This window comes from Agrilus planipennis, unplaced genomic scaffold (genome assembly GCF_000699045.2).
Source record: "Agrilus planipennis isolate EAB-ADULT unplaced genomic scaffold, Apla_2.0 scaffold4, whole genome shotgun sequence".
NCBI lineage: Eukaryota > Metazoa > Arthropoda > Insecta > Coleoptera > Buprestidae > Agrilus > Agrilus planipennis.
This window is the reverse complement of record NW_020442463.1, coordinates 3,322,242-3,336,153: the sequence shown is the minus strand read 5'-3', so window position 1 is coordinate 3,336,153 and position 13,912 is coordinate 3,322,242.

Here is a 13,912-nt window from a genome sequence, read left to right as displayed (position 1 = left end):
TATCTTACGTAAGGCTTTATCGGTTTACTAGCCGTCGTCTAGAGGTTTTTTTTGCCGTTTCCCCTACGAGAGCGGTTGGCGTTTTCAACAGATCTGATCTAATCATTGATTAATGTAGACTTGTGATATATGTTCTTATATTTCTGTGCACCCTGGAATAATGTATTATTTGGTGACTAAAACATCCGTGTCTTCGAACCTGATTCTGTGGTCTGTGTGTTCTGTCACTGCGTCCTAGACGACAATTTGTTTTGTGTCCCCTTATTCTTGTGTTGATATTCCTATATAAACATTTACCTACGTGCAAGGAATTCTGTATACGTCTGTTGTTGCTAGAGGTTTTTCTTGTCTGATACGGAATTATTTTAGTACATGACCGATTCTGTTTGTTACCCTGGTTTCATTGCCGGCCTATCTATGTCTTCTGAGAGCATTTTCTAGGTGTTTCAGTTCTTTTTGCAGTTTGGTAGAATTCTTTTGGTGTATTCTATTAATTATTTCATTACTCCTCGTTTTTGGCATAGATGGTGATTAGAATCTATCTGAATATATCGGTCTATATGAATTGGTTTTCAATGTACAACGTAATTAAGTTGATTGTCTTTTCCTGTAATGTACATATCCAAGAACGCCAGCTGACTGTCTTTCCATACTTCCATAGTGAACTGTATATTACCTTTGCTCGTGTTTCCAAATTACGAACGCATTATCCACGTATCTGAGTCTCAGTTTAGGTTTACAAGTAGAGGTGATTGCGGCGGTTTGTTCCAATTGCTCGATAAAGAAATTTGCAATTATCAGTCTTAGTGGACTCCCCATGGCTACCCCTTGAATTTATTCGTAAACGCTTCCTTTTCATGAGAAGTATGTCGTGGTGAAGCATAACTAGAAAAGACTAACAAGACTAGTAACGTATTCTGACAGAATTTTCTTAATCATTGTTATTTGTTCGTTGATTAAAACCTTTGTAAACAGAGGAACTACATCTAAACTTACGACTAAAATATTCTCCGGTTCCAACCTTATGCTTTATTTTACTAATGTGTTGAGGCTTTGATGTATAATTTTTCAATATCCAGTTGATGAAATTAGTCAAGTGCCTTGCCAACTTGTATTTCGTGGAACCTACGACACTCACAATCGGGCGTAAAGGTATGTTTTCCTTGTGGATCTTTGGTAACCCATACAAGCGTTGTAGCAGAGCTTTTATCTTGCAAATCCTTCTTATTATTTCTTCTGCTACTCCTGAGTTTTTTGCCATACATTTGGTCTTTTAGATGATTTGGGTCTTTCTTTAATATGTGGCAAACGCTTAATTATTTTGTAGTTAAGTTGAGCTTTGTAGGACATACATCTCATGGAACTAAATTGATAGAGTAGCCATGGGAAGTCTACTAAGTCCGGTAATTGCAAATTTTCTTATGGAGAAATTCTAACAAACCGCTACATGTATACCTAAAGAGTTAGATACGTTGATGATATTGTAATGTTTGTAGGTTTAACAAAATTAACTTCTAACACTGATAACAAAAAAAACTATATTATTTATTTACACAAATTATTGAAGAACTTAAAAACACGATTAAATTATTACTAAACTTAGGTTATGAATTATTCTATTTATTTACACTACTGTTGATATATCACTATTCACTGCGGTATTTATTTCACTTCTATCACTGTCAATTTATTTCTGGATTCACTTCTGCAACGGTCAATTTATTTCTTCCTTTCTCGGCGATCGTCTCTTCTTTTAAATACTCTTTTGTTTACTTACTGGAACCTTCTGGAAACATCCAGATAGTTTATTTTTTCCTTTGAACTGTTTAACTGCTTTCCCAGATTGCAGGTACTTCATACACACAGTTACAAATACGGCGCACATGAAGAAAGGCGCGCGCGGCTAGTAGGCGAATCGATAAGCAGTTCACGAGCACGTGCTCCCGATCGCACACAAACACATTCGTGCTCACTACAATATGTTCGTAACCTGAAGCCACGTCACCAACAGTATACATTTTACCATGATAGTAGAAAAAATAGGAATTTTGGTGTTTGTGGATGTGCCCTTTTATTCAAGGAGGCAGACAGACAGCCCCTTCGTATATCGAAAACTAACGTACATCAATAGATACCTTCACAAAGATTCCAATCACCATCCATGCCAAAAAGAGGAGTAGTTAAAACATTAACGGAACGCGCCAGAAGGATATGTGGGTCTGACAAACTGCAGAAATAATTGATATACCTAGATGGTGCTTTGAAAAGAAATGGATACACTGGCGAAGAAATGCCGCATTTTGTCCAAAAAACTGAGAGGAAAGATAACCTTAATAATGAAGAAATGCTAGGAAATGCACACAGAGCTGTTCTATCGTACATACTCAGAGTTGCAGGTAGAATCGGGTGTTTGCTAAAACAAATTCATCATTAGAAGTACCTTTAAACCAAGGAAGAAAACTGGGGACATTTTTGAATCTGCCAAGAACAAAACTGACCCTCTAACGGCACCATATAGTATACAGGATTCCTTACCAAAGACTACGAACTCAAACACAAATCCGGCAGTCTGCCTAAATCAATCGTCAGAACAGATCTTTTCAAAATTCTAACAACCCTCATTGGCGAATCTTCGAGAAGAAAAACGTCCAGGCAATAAGCCGGAAAGCACATACGATGGCGGCCGCGAAAGCCTTTCACAAGATACTGCTATATGTCTTTTTCCAACTCACGAATCCGCCTTTCGGGAATTTAATTATTAACTGACTCCAGTCTGATTTGATGCAAATTTTTGAATACTATATTTGAATATAATGTAATTTAAACAAAAAATAGGGTACTTTTGACTTCTACATCTCAGGGGGTAGATTAAGAAGAAAAAAATTAAAAAATAAAAAATGTAAAAAGAAAGGCACCTTTTTTTTTAAATAAATATTTTAGATTTCAATCACCATCCATTTTGCTAGAAGGTGACCTGATTCTTTTGAACTAAATAATGTTTGTACTTCTGCCTCTCACTCGAGCAACTTCGTACACACCAACTTTATATTAGGAGAAGTGCAGCTTCGGAGTACTACGTTTACTTGTTAGTTTGGTCTCATTCCCTAAAGCATTTCTCTCGCTATATATGATTCTCTGCAGAAGTTTTTAATTAAATGGGCACGAAGTTAATTTACAGCTACATCTACAACATCTAAAACTGACTTAATTTATGTTTAGAGATGAAATTATCGAATTTATTAATAGACCACCTGGTAATTGATCTCACCAAAAATGTTCGCGTTAAAAAAAATGCGATTTATTTATTCCCACATATACTAGAAGTACACTTATCTAAGCGGATAAGGGTAAGCGAACATCAGGGAAATTGTCTACGCTATTTGACTTCATTGTCTTAAATGTAAAATTCAACAAAATATCTGAAGAGATTAATGTTAAGTTTATAATAAGAACCTAAAATTTATATTAATTATGCTATAATAATATAATAAAAAAAATTAAAATCGATTCAATTGACTTATTTTAATGTAATAGATAACAGAATGCTATGGGTGTTGCGAATATTTCGTTTCGGTTGGTAGAAAGTACAAAAGTAAGGCAAATTGCGATTTTAAAAAGATTGGGGTCATACATTGTGAGACGAGGAGTGAGGAGAGTACTCTCATAGTAATACCAGCAATACCGAAATAAAATTTAATGTCATGCTAAAAGCACTTTTGTGTCATTTATTTAACATTTTATTACTAATAAGAATTAAATGAGCTAATTCATAGTGTAACAGAAGTAAGTGTGGAGCTTTGAAGGGTATAAACTAGATGCAATAAACAAGTGCATGGTGAGTTCAGCAACGTGGTTAAGGGCAAAAAAAATTACAACCTGAAGCCGACCATGTGCGTGAATTGGTAATGCGGGTGTCTCTACAGCTACATCTACGGAAAATGTAAACATTGCTGATTATCGAACGTCTAAGATAAACATAAATAACTTAATACTACACATAATGTTTAAACTAAATAAATTAAATAAGTACATTACAGGTAATTCTGTGTAAATGTATGAACAAAAAAGTAAGAGAAAAGTGTGTATGTATTTATGTACGCACGTAAGAAGTTATACTTCTTTGTCGTAACAATACAAAAAGTAACAAGTAATACAATGAGTATAATATAAATAATAACAATACAAATACGAAACATAATTATAATAAAGTTCATTTATGCATCGTTAAATTGTTTTTTAATAATTAAAATAACATCAAAAAATGAAATATCAGTAAAGGCGCAATTTATACATTCATTATCATCATAAGGTCGTCAGTCCTAAGATTGGTTGGACACGTACCTCCATTCCTTCCTGTCATGAGCTAATCTTCGCATTTTTCCCTAAAGATAGAACAACCCATATCCTTAACTATCTGCGAACAGTAATCCAATCTAGGTCTACCTCTATCCCTCCTAACTTTAACGTTTTTTTCTCGTGCCTGAGAAGGTGTCCTACTAACTTATCTCGCCTGTTTCTTATTGACTTCCATAGGGTCCTCTATTCTCCTACTCATTCTTATACCTCTTCATTTCTAACCTTCTCTATCTACGATATTCTCATCACTCGTCTGTAACACCACATTTCGAACGCTTCTTACCTTTCTTTTGCGCAGCGCCCACCGTCCATGTTTCACACCCGTACAGCGCCGTGCTCCAAGCATATACCTGTAACAACCTTTTTCGAATTTCTAAATTAATATTGAAGGCAACTCGACCCAGCGCTATCCTCTGCTTTATATCCCTAGTACTCCTTCCGTCCTGACTTACATGACTTTCTAAATACATGAAATCTGCCACTTCTTTTAATTTTTTGTCTCCTATCTTTATATTCGCACTTTCCCTACTAATTCTTCCCTTGCATACCAGTATTTTTGTTTTACTTTTATTTATTTTCATACAGTACAGTTTTGTCAATACGGATTCCATTTTATTTAAAGCTATCTCTCTCTTCCTTGCTAGATGCTAATGCAAATCTAAGCATACTAATGTTTTGTCGCTATATATTTATCCCTACAGTTGTACTGCCTTTTTAATGATGTTGATCGCGTCTTCGATGTACAGATTAAAAAGTAGCGGTGAAAGTGTGCATCTCTGTCTGACTCCCTACCCAATATTTCCTTCTTTACGTTGCAGCCCCATCTCTATAACTGCCTGTTGCTCTTTATACAAACTAAGTATCACTCTTCTATCTCTGTAACTCATCCCTACATTTTTAAGTATATTGAACATCTACCATTTAACATTGTCAAAAGCTTTTTTGAAATCTACCAATCCTATGTACGCGCTCTTTCTTTTTATACATTATGAAAATTAATTAATTTACGTTCATTATTTATGCAGCAATTATACAATATAGCATTTATGAAGCTGAGTGTAGCCTACTTCATCATGTTAATTTTGTATGTACCGTGCGCGCGCATCGTAGAAATTCACTCTCACCTTAACGTATCTGTGATACAAAAATTTTATAATTTCCACTGATATCCTGGTACTATATGAAACATTTTTAATATTAAAGAAATAAGGCTATTATGCTTTTTATTGTTTTAGTATATTAGAGTTTCACTTTACAATTGTTTCGCCTTTTTAGGCACTATCGGTAGTAATTACAGTATACTAATAAACAAAAAATAAATAATTAATAATTTTATGTGTTTCGTGATACAAATATACCAAAAAATGTAATTATCCTCAATTATCAAATCACTATAATTATAAACGAATGTAGCTAAAAGGGTAGTTTACGACACTTTTCTTGAAGTTGGTTTCAAATATTGCAATGGTGCCAACATAAATTCACGACGTGACAATACTCACTACGTTCCTGTTGTCTTTTTCCTTCCGTATCTTATCATATTTACCAAAAGGGAAAGTTGACAGCATTGTGAAAGTTCGTCATATTGCGTTTATTATCAGCACGTTACTTACCTACACCCATTTTTATTAGTATGTACTCTAATAAGTATATTTTGTAGAGTACGATTTCAAAAGTTCTGCACTAGTCAACTTAACGGGTCATTTCAGTTAAAATTCATAAACAAAAATTAGAAGCTTCGCATTTGCGGTTAATTTATTTATCCCTACTTAAAATATCCATAAAATATGTTTCACAAACATAATTTTTTAATTACTAATAATTCTTATCCTGATCTTGTGAACTCAAGAATGAGCATTTTCCATTTTTAAACAAAAATAGTCTTTGTGTAGTTCAAACTAAACAATGCAGACGCTACAAAATAGAATATTAAAAACAAATAGGTGATTCATAAACTACTCTAAAAGAATATTAATATTTTATAGAATGAAAAGAAAAATATAAGCCAGCACCCGGGCGCCGTACTTTTTTTAACAAACGCCGAGTTATTGTTTCTATTAAAGTGCTCTTCTTCTACCTTTAGCTCTACTCTTTCCAAGTAGTTTATCATTAAAACCTCAATACTCACCAGTGCATTTCAAAGTATTTGCTGCTATGAAATAATTGAAAAAAAAATACATTATTAATTATCAATCAAAATAGGTAGTAAATTTTTTTTAATGGTGTTATTCATTATCATAAACGTAGAAAAATCCTCGAATTGGTGCCATTTTGTTAATAATGTAAAATGGTGCGTAGCTGAAACGTCTTAGACATTACCACTTCATTTCCCTTCTTTTTTGAATAGTTTGAAGAACTTAATAACCTTCGTTTAAAATCGATAAACGATGGCAAAGTAGAGAGGCTAAAGGAAATGGAACATTTGCAGGCATTGGCTTTTCGAATTTTTCTTTTTGGGCTACAAACCGATTTTTAAAATTCGAAGTTCTAGGTTCACATTAACTGATCGATTCCCAACTGATATTTTACACATTGTACCTAATATTATAATCATTAGTGATATGATTTCCAACGTTATATTACAATTATTTATAGGGGCTGACCCTGCTGTAAAATGAGTCCAGATTGTGGCATATAGAAAATCTAGTCTTTCTTTTACTATGGGCCTCATGACGTATGAGTGTTGTCTACTCGATGATCTTTTTCTATCTGTCTTGCACCTGGAGCAGTACACCATCCAGTCGAAATCGACGATAAAAGGCTTGCTGAACTGTGGGTATGTCAAAATTGGGGCTCCTCTTCGTGCCAATCTTTTGTTATGGATCAGTTTCGTATGGCATATATTATGTCGGGATCAGTCTTAATTCCCTCTGGTGTTATAACATGGCCTAAGTATATTCTCCTTATCCTACGGATTTACTTCCACTTCTTAGGATCTACTTTTAAAACCGAAAGTACAGAACCATTTAGCTCCATCTAGACAGTCTAGTGTAAGGTCGCTCCGAAAGAATGGTCAACTGTCCTTCCACACTACACCGTTCAGCTAGCTCCCTGTAATCCACAGAAAATCTCGTGGAACCAGAGTTATTGGGAAAGCCTGAGAATAACTTTGACATGGTTCGATCGTCCCTTGTTTATGCATTTCCTTTATACGCTTATTGACTTCTTCTTGCTTAGCCCAGATAACTCTCCTAAATGTTTGTCAGATCTTGCTGTTCTGGTGTTGATACAGTGGTATATTAAGATGTCTAGAAGTTTTGAGCTGAGAGGGTGAAAACGGCTAAGAAGTTCTTCTAATTGCTTGACTTCGAACTTGTTGAGGCGGTAACATGACCGTTTCACCAGTTCTATTAAAGTAGAAGAAAATGATGTCAGTATTGTCTCAGATTCTTCCTCCCAGTCACAGCGATGGATTTTAGCTACTGTTTCGAACCCTCCCAATTCTGTGCCTTTGCAGGTCTTTTGTTCAAAATCTTTCAAATTGACTAATGTAATAGGTGTCAATGATTTTCCAAAGTAAGTGTTAAGCCTTGATTGTCCGTTTTGATTACCCCTACCAACCCGCCCATGTCGTCATCTATTCTGACTCTGACTCAATGTTTTCGGAGCGACTCATGGTAGTACTCAATCTTCCCCTACGATCATCTTATAGACGACCAGTTTCGCTTTGGGATTTGACATTACTATCTCCTGTCCATCGATGCGCATTTTAGAAGTGCTAATATTTAAGTCGAGTACATGATCTTAAAGAAGATCCAATCCAAGGATAACATAATTTACTATGTTAGCTACCAATATCCGATTGTATCAAATCGCACTTCCAATTCGAATTTCTACGTTGCATTCTCCATGGATTGATAAAGTCTCTTCGGAAGCTTTATTCATTAGGAAAGAACAGTGGTGTTAGATGCCTTTGTGGCAATAAGTGTTGCAACATTATGCTGATTTATATAACCTTCTCTGAATAATGAATTAGTGCCGACTAGTTTTGAAATGATGACTTCTTCAGGGGATTGGTGATGTGATAGTACTTCACTTGGAGTCTTACAGCGCGCTAGTTCAAGAACATTGTGTGGTTCACCATTCCTAACTGCATCGATAAATGTTTGCACTGTCAAGTGGTCCATATACTCGTAAGGGAAAGGAGGGTGGGCTACTCTTATAAGGGGTTCCACATCGGACTGAAATTGTTGGAGTCTCGTTATTTCGTTAGTTACAGCTTTTTGGTTGCGTCTGTTGTAGATGTTTATTGTCGTATCTGTTATAAATAAATTGTAACTTAATAACAAAATATCATTCTACCAACGCCATCTATTAGTATATGAGTGTAAATCTGTCTACTCACTAGATTGTCAAAAAATAAAAATTAATCTGTTGCAAACCACCGAGCGAGTTGTTTGTTTTATTAGTATCTCATTTCTCAACTGTTGACAAACTGTCATATTGTTGAGACTTGGGCATTTCTTCGAGGATATCCAGCGCCTCTCCTCGTAAAGAAATTATTGGTGCTGTTGTTGCGACTTCAGGTAAACGGACCACGAAATCTTTCCATAGAAAATTGGAGATGTAATTTTTGCTAGCTTTGCATTGGGATCGTCAGCTCTAGCAGTAGAGGGTAGTTTTACCGTTCATTGTCGCCTATCATTTTTTCAATCTTCTTTTTGATTAAGATTTCCCTGTCTTCTATCTTCTTTTCTATTTCATTTCTAATACCATTGTCTTATCCTTTATTCTCATATTTATTGCTTCCTGTACTGTTTCTATTTTCCGTTTCAGTTTTTCTTGTCCTGCTTTTATTTTATTTTGTCCAATTTTCATGCCTGCCTTTATCTTCTTGCATTAATTCTTGTCCTTTTTCCATTTTTTGAGCCATTTCTGCCATTATTAACATTAAAGCCTTGTAAAAGATATGAAATTATTTCGGTTTATTCTAGAATGTTCAATGAAATTTTTCTACTCGAAATGGTTCTTCTTTCTTCGAGAACTTTTCAATGATGTATTACTTGTTGGGGTTATTCACAATCCTTGGAAACTACCAAAAAATTTGATGAAATTCGTCGATGACGTCAAATTAGTTTTCCTTTTTTCTCGAGCTTTCCAAGGATGTACGACTTCTTGCGATTAACCATGATCCGTGGAAACATTCAGGAAATTCTGTGAAATTCTTCAATGACGTCAGATTCATTCTTCTGTTTTCCAGAGATATTCAACGATATGTGGTTAAATATTATATGAAAGACTTTGACATTTAATGGTGTTAATATATACGGTTTGTTGGAGCAATTCGCGATCGGTAGAAACTTCTAGAAAATTCGGTCTTTTCATTTCGTTTTACATCGCCTCGTCGCTAAATCTCCAACTAACTCTTCCGACCGCCCAACAACTATTTATAGGGAGAGACCTCGTTTTCTAGAAAGATTCCAGAATGTGAGATCCAGAAAATCTTGTCCTCTTTGATACTATACATCTCATGCCGAATAACTTTTTAAATTTTATTTATACGTAAAAACTGATCTTTCCATTCGAAGGAACGGGAAATATTATGAAAGCAACATATATGATATGTATTTTGTGTATTAAATTCTAGTGAGTAAAAATTTATTAACCAAGCTTCCAAATGACGCCCTATACGTAAATGATTATAACTTTTAATTGTAAAAAGCAAAAGATATTAAAGAAATTAAAGATATTGGAGATAAAAGAGTATTATTCATTTTTATTGCTTTTTAAGTGCTTTAATTATTACAAATGGAGCGTGAAAGCGGACCACTACATGATTTAAAATCACTGTAAAATGAATAATTTATTCATCATCTTACGTTCGTCAATCCTAAGACTGGTTGGACACGCAGCTCGACTTTTTCCTATCCTGTGCTAATCTTCGCATTTCCCTAAAACCAAACCATCCCACATCCTTAACTATTTACGAATAGTAATATAATCTAGGTCCACATCTACTCCTCTTAACTCCTGTTTCTGCCTCTAATATGTCTCTGACCCTCATGTCTTAGAAGGTGTCCTACTAATTTATCTCGCCTATTTCTTATTAACTTCCATAGAGTCCTCTATTCTCCTTTTTCTTTTAATACCTCTTCATTTCTAATGTACTCTTTCCACAGTTTCCCCATTATTCGCCTGTAACACTATATTTTGAAAGCTTCTAACCTTTTCTTTTCCTCCGCGCCCACCGTCCATGTTTCGTACCCGTACAACTCCGCACTCCAAACATACACCTTTAACAATCTTTTTCGAATTTCTAAACTAACCGTTAACAAACATAGAAATGACTTCTTTTTATTGAAGACGCCTCGACCCTATCCCTACTGTTCCTCCCATCCTGACTTATCTAACTTTTCGTCTCCTATCTTTATTCTGTTCTTACTTATTCTTTCCTTGCATACCAGTATTTTTTGTTTTATTTTTATTTATTATTATATAGTACTGTGTAGTCAGTACCGCTTACATTTTATTTAAAGCTATCTCTAAGTCCTCNCTGTTCTTACTTATTCTTTCCTTGCATACCAGTATTTTTTGTTTTATTTTTATTTATTATTATACAATACTGCTTCCATTCTATTTAAAGGTATCTCTAACTCCTCCTTGCTATATCATCTGCAAATCTAAGCATATTAATCTTGTGCCTCTGTATATCTATCCCTACAGTTGTTTTTTCTTTATGTTGATCGCATCTTCGATGTGTAGATTAAAAAGTAGCGGTGAGAGTGTGCATCCTTGTCTGATTCCCTCTTTAATAGTTACTACTCTACGTTGCTGCTTCAGTTTTATGCAAACTAAATATTACTCTTCTATCTCTGCAACTCATCTCTATATTTTTATGTATATTTAACAACTTGTCCCGTTTGACATTGTCAAAATCTTTTTCTAAATTCAGAAATCCTATGTACCCACCCTTTCCTTTTTCTATCGCTTTCTCTATTGTAACCCGTAAAGCTAGAATTGCCTCCCGCGTTCCTCTATTTCTTCTAAACCCAAATTGGCCTTCTCATAATAGTTCTTCAGCCCTTTTTTCCATCCTCCTACGTACAAATTTAGTTAAGGTTTTTGACGCATGGGAAGTTTAGTTGATTGTTGTAAATATCTCGCACCTCTCTTTTAAGGTATTGTTACTACCACGTTCCGTTAATAATCCTCTAGGACTCGAAAATGTGACTAATTAGTTTAAACATACGATCTCTAACCTGCATGTTTTAGAATTTTCGCCTGAATCCCATTTATACGCCCTATTATTCTTTAAGTTTTTTAATGCTACGTTGAACTCTTCACTCATTATGGGATAACCTAGCTCATCTATCTCCACGCTACCTTCCTTCTCTAATATATCTCCTAACTCATGATCTGTGTATTTGTTCACTGAGTATTGTCTCCACCTGTCTGCCTTTTCCTCATTTCCTATCAAAATGACCCCTAACTCGTTTCCTATATTATTACCACAGTACCCTACTTCTCTTAAATTCCTTTTAATTATATTATAGGCCTCATCGGTTTTACCTACTTCAAACTTTTCTTCTACTTCTTTACACCTCATATCAATCCACTGTTCCTTAGCTGCCCTACACTTCCTAATTATTTTCAACTTTATCGCCTTATATCTTTTTTGCCCTTCCTCGCCTGTCCTGTTTTAGTATTTCCGCCTTTCTTCTATTAATTCTACAATCCCGTTTGTTATCCAGGGTTTCCTACATTCATTTTGTTTAAACGTAAATATCTGTAGCTGCTGACTTTAGGCACGTTTTAATGCATTTCCAATTTGCCTTTATTCTTGTCATTCTCCCGCCTCTTTTAGTATTTCGTCTGTCCTTGCACCTAGCCTATCACGCGTTTCGCTACATTTTACGTCTTCTATGTCAGGACGTCACCTACCTTCCCTCCTTTTCATAATTTTTAATTTAGGATTGGTCTTCATAACAACTACGCTATGATCGTTATCTATATCTGTTCCTAGGTAACTCCTACAGTCCTTCACTTGATTTTTAAATGTTTGCCTAACAAGCAATTGTAATTTAACTGATATCTCCTTAAACCACCTGAGATCTTCCACGTATAGCGTCTCCTAACGTGACAGTTGAATAAAGTATTCGCGACAGTTAAGTTATGTTTGTCGCAAAATTCTATCAGTCTATCTCCCCTATCATTTCTATTGCCTAATCCGAAAAAACCTTTTATTGTACTGTCTTCACATTCACTTACTACTGCGTTGAAGTCTCCCACACGTCTTTTATCTCTACATAAACCATTTCTACGTCTTCATCAATGTAAGATGACGTAAGTATACAGACCTGCACTATTACCGTTTTTACCGGTTTCGAGTTTAATTTAACCATAACTATCCTATCGCTTTTTGGTAACTAACTTCTTACACTCCTCTGCTTTCCTACACATTACAATTCCTATCCACGAATCACCTTCCAGAGATTCCGGATGTATTTATATAGCAGTATTAGCATATAGCAAGGAGGAGTTAGAAATAGCTTTAAATAAAATTGAAGCGGTATTGACAAAACAATACTGAATGATAATTAATAAAAGTAAAAGTATGTATGTAAAAAAGCAGAGGATAGCGCAGGGTCGAGTCGCCTCCAATAAAAAGAAGTCACTTCTATGTTCGCGAACGGTTAATTTAGAAATTCAAAAAGGTGTGTATTGGGAACACGGTGCTGTACGGGTGCGAAACACGGTCGGTGGGCGCTGCGGAAAAGAAAAGGTAAGAAGCGTTCGAAATGTAGTGTTACAGACGAGTGATGAGGATACCGTGGATGGAGAAGGTTACAAATAAAGAGATGTTAGAAAGAATAGGAAAACAGAGGACTCTGTTGAAGGTCAATATGAAATAAGCAAGATAGATTGGTAGGACACCTTCTCACGCATGAAGGTCTAGTCAGTATGTCTCTTAGAGGCAAAAATGGGAAATGTAGGTAGACCTAGATGAGATTACTGTTTGCAAATAATTAAGGATGTGAGTTGTTCTAATTTTAGGGAAATGCGAAGTTTAGCTCAGGATAGTAGATAGTGGAGGTGCGTGTCCAACTAGTCTTAGGACTGACGACCTTATGATGATGAAGTCAACTATACGTTTTAGAAAAAGAAAATTTGAAAATTATGTGTTATAACTTTAAAAAAATAATAATTTTCGTTTATAGGAGTTTTATCAAAGGAACTAATCTTGAAAAAAATTTCTTGGTTCTAATTTTTTTCTCTCGAATGTAATAATTAAAAAGGGAAAACGCGAAAATTGGTAGAAATACGATTTCTGGACAATTGCGAAGTTTCTGAATAAAGAATTAAGTTTACCATCGTGACTACTATGGTGTGATTAAGTTGATATACCGCAGTGTGAAACTAATGTATTTGATTAAATAAATATTAAAAAAAAAAATGTAAATCATTGAAAAATTAGAGAAGAATACGACAATATACGATAAATACCAAATTCGAACCGAAATTACATTTATTTTCCAGTATTTTGAATTTTGCAAACCAAACCAAAAATCCTTAATACCTGATTTTATTTTCTAGATATATCACTTAACAAGTAATT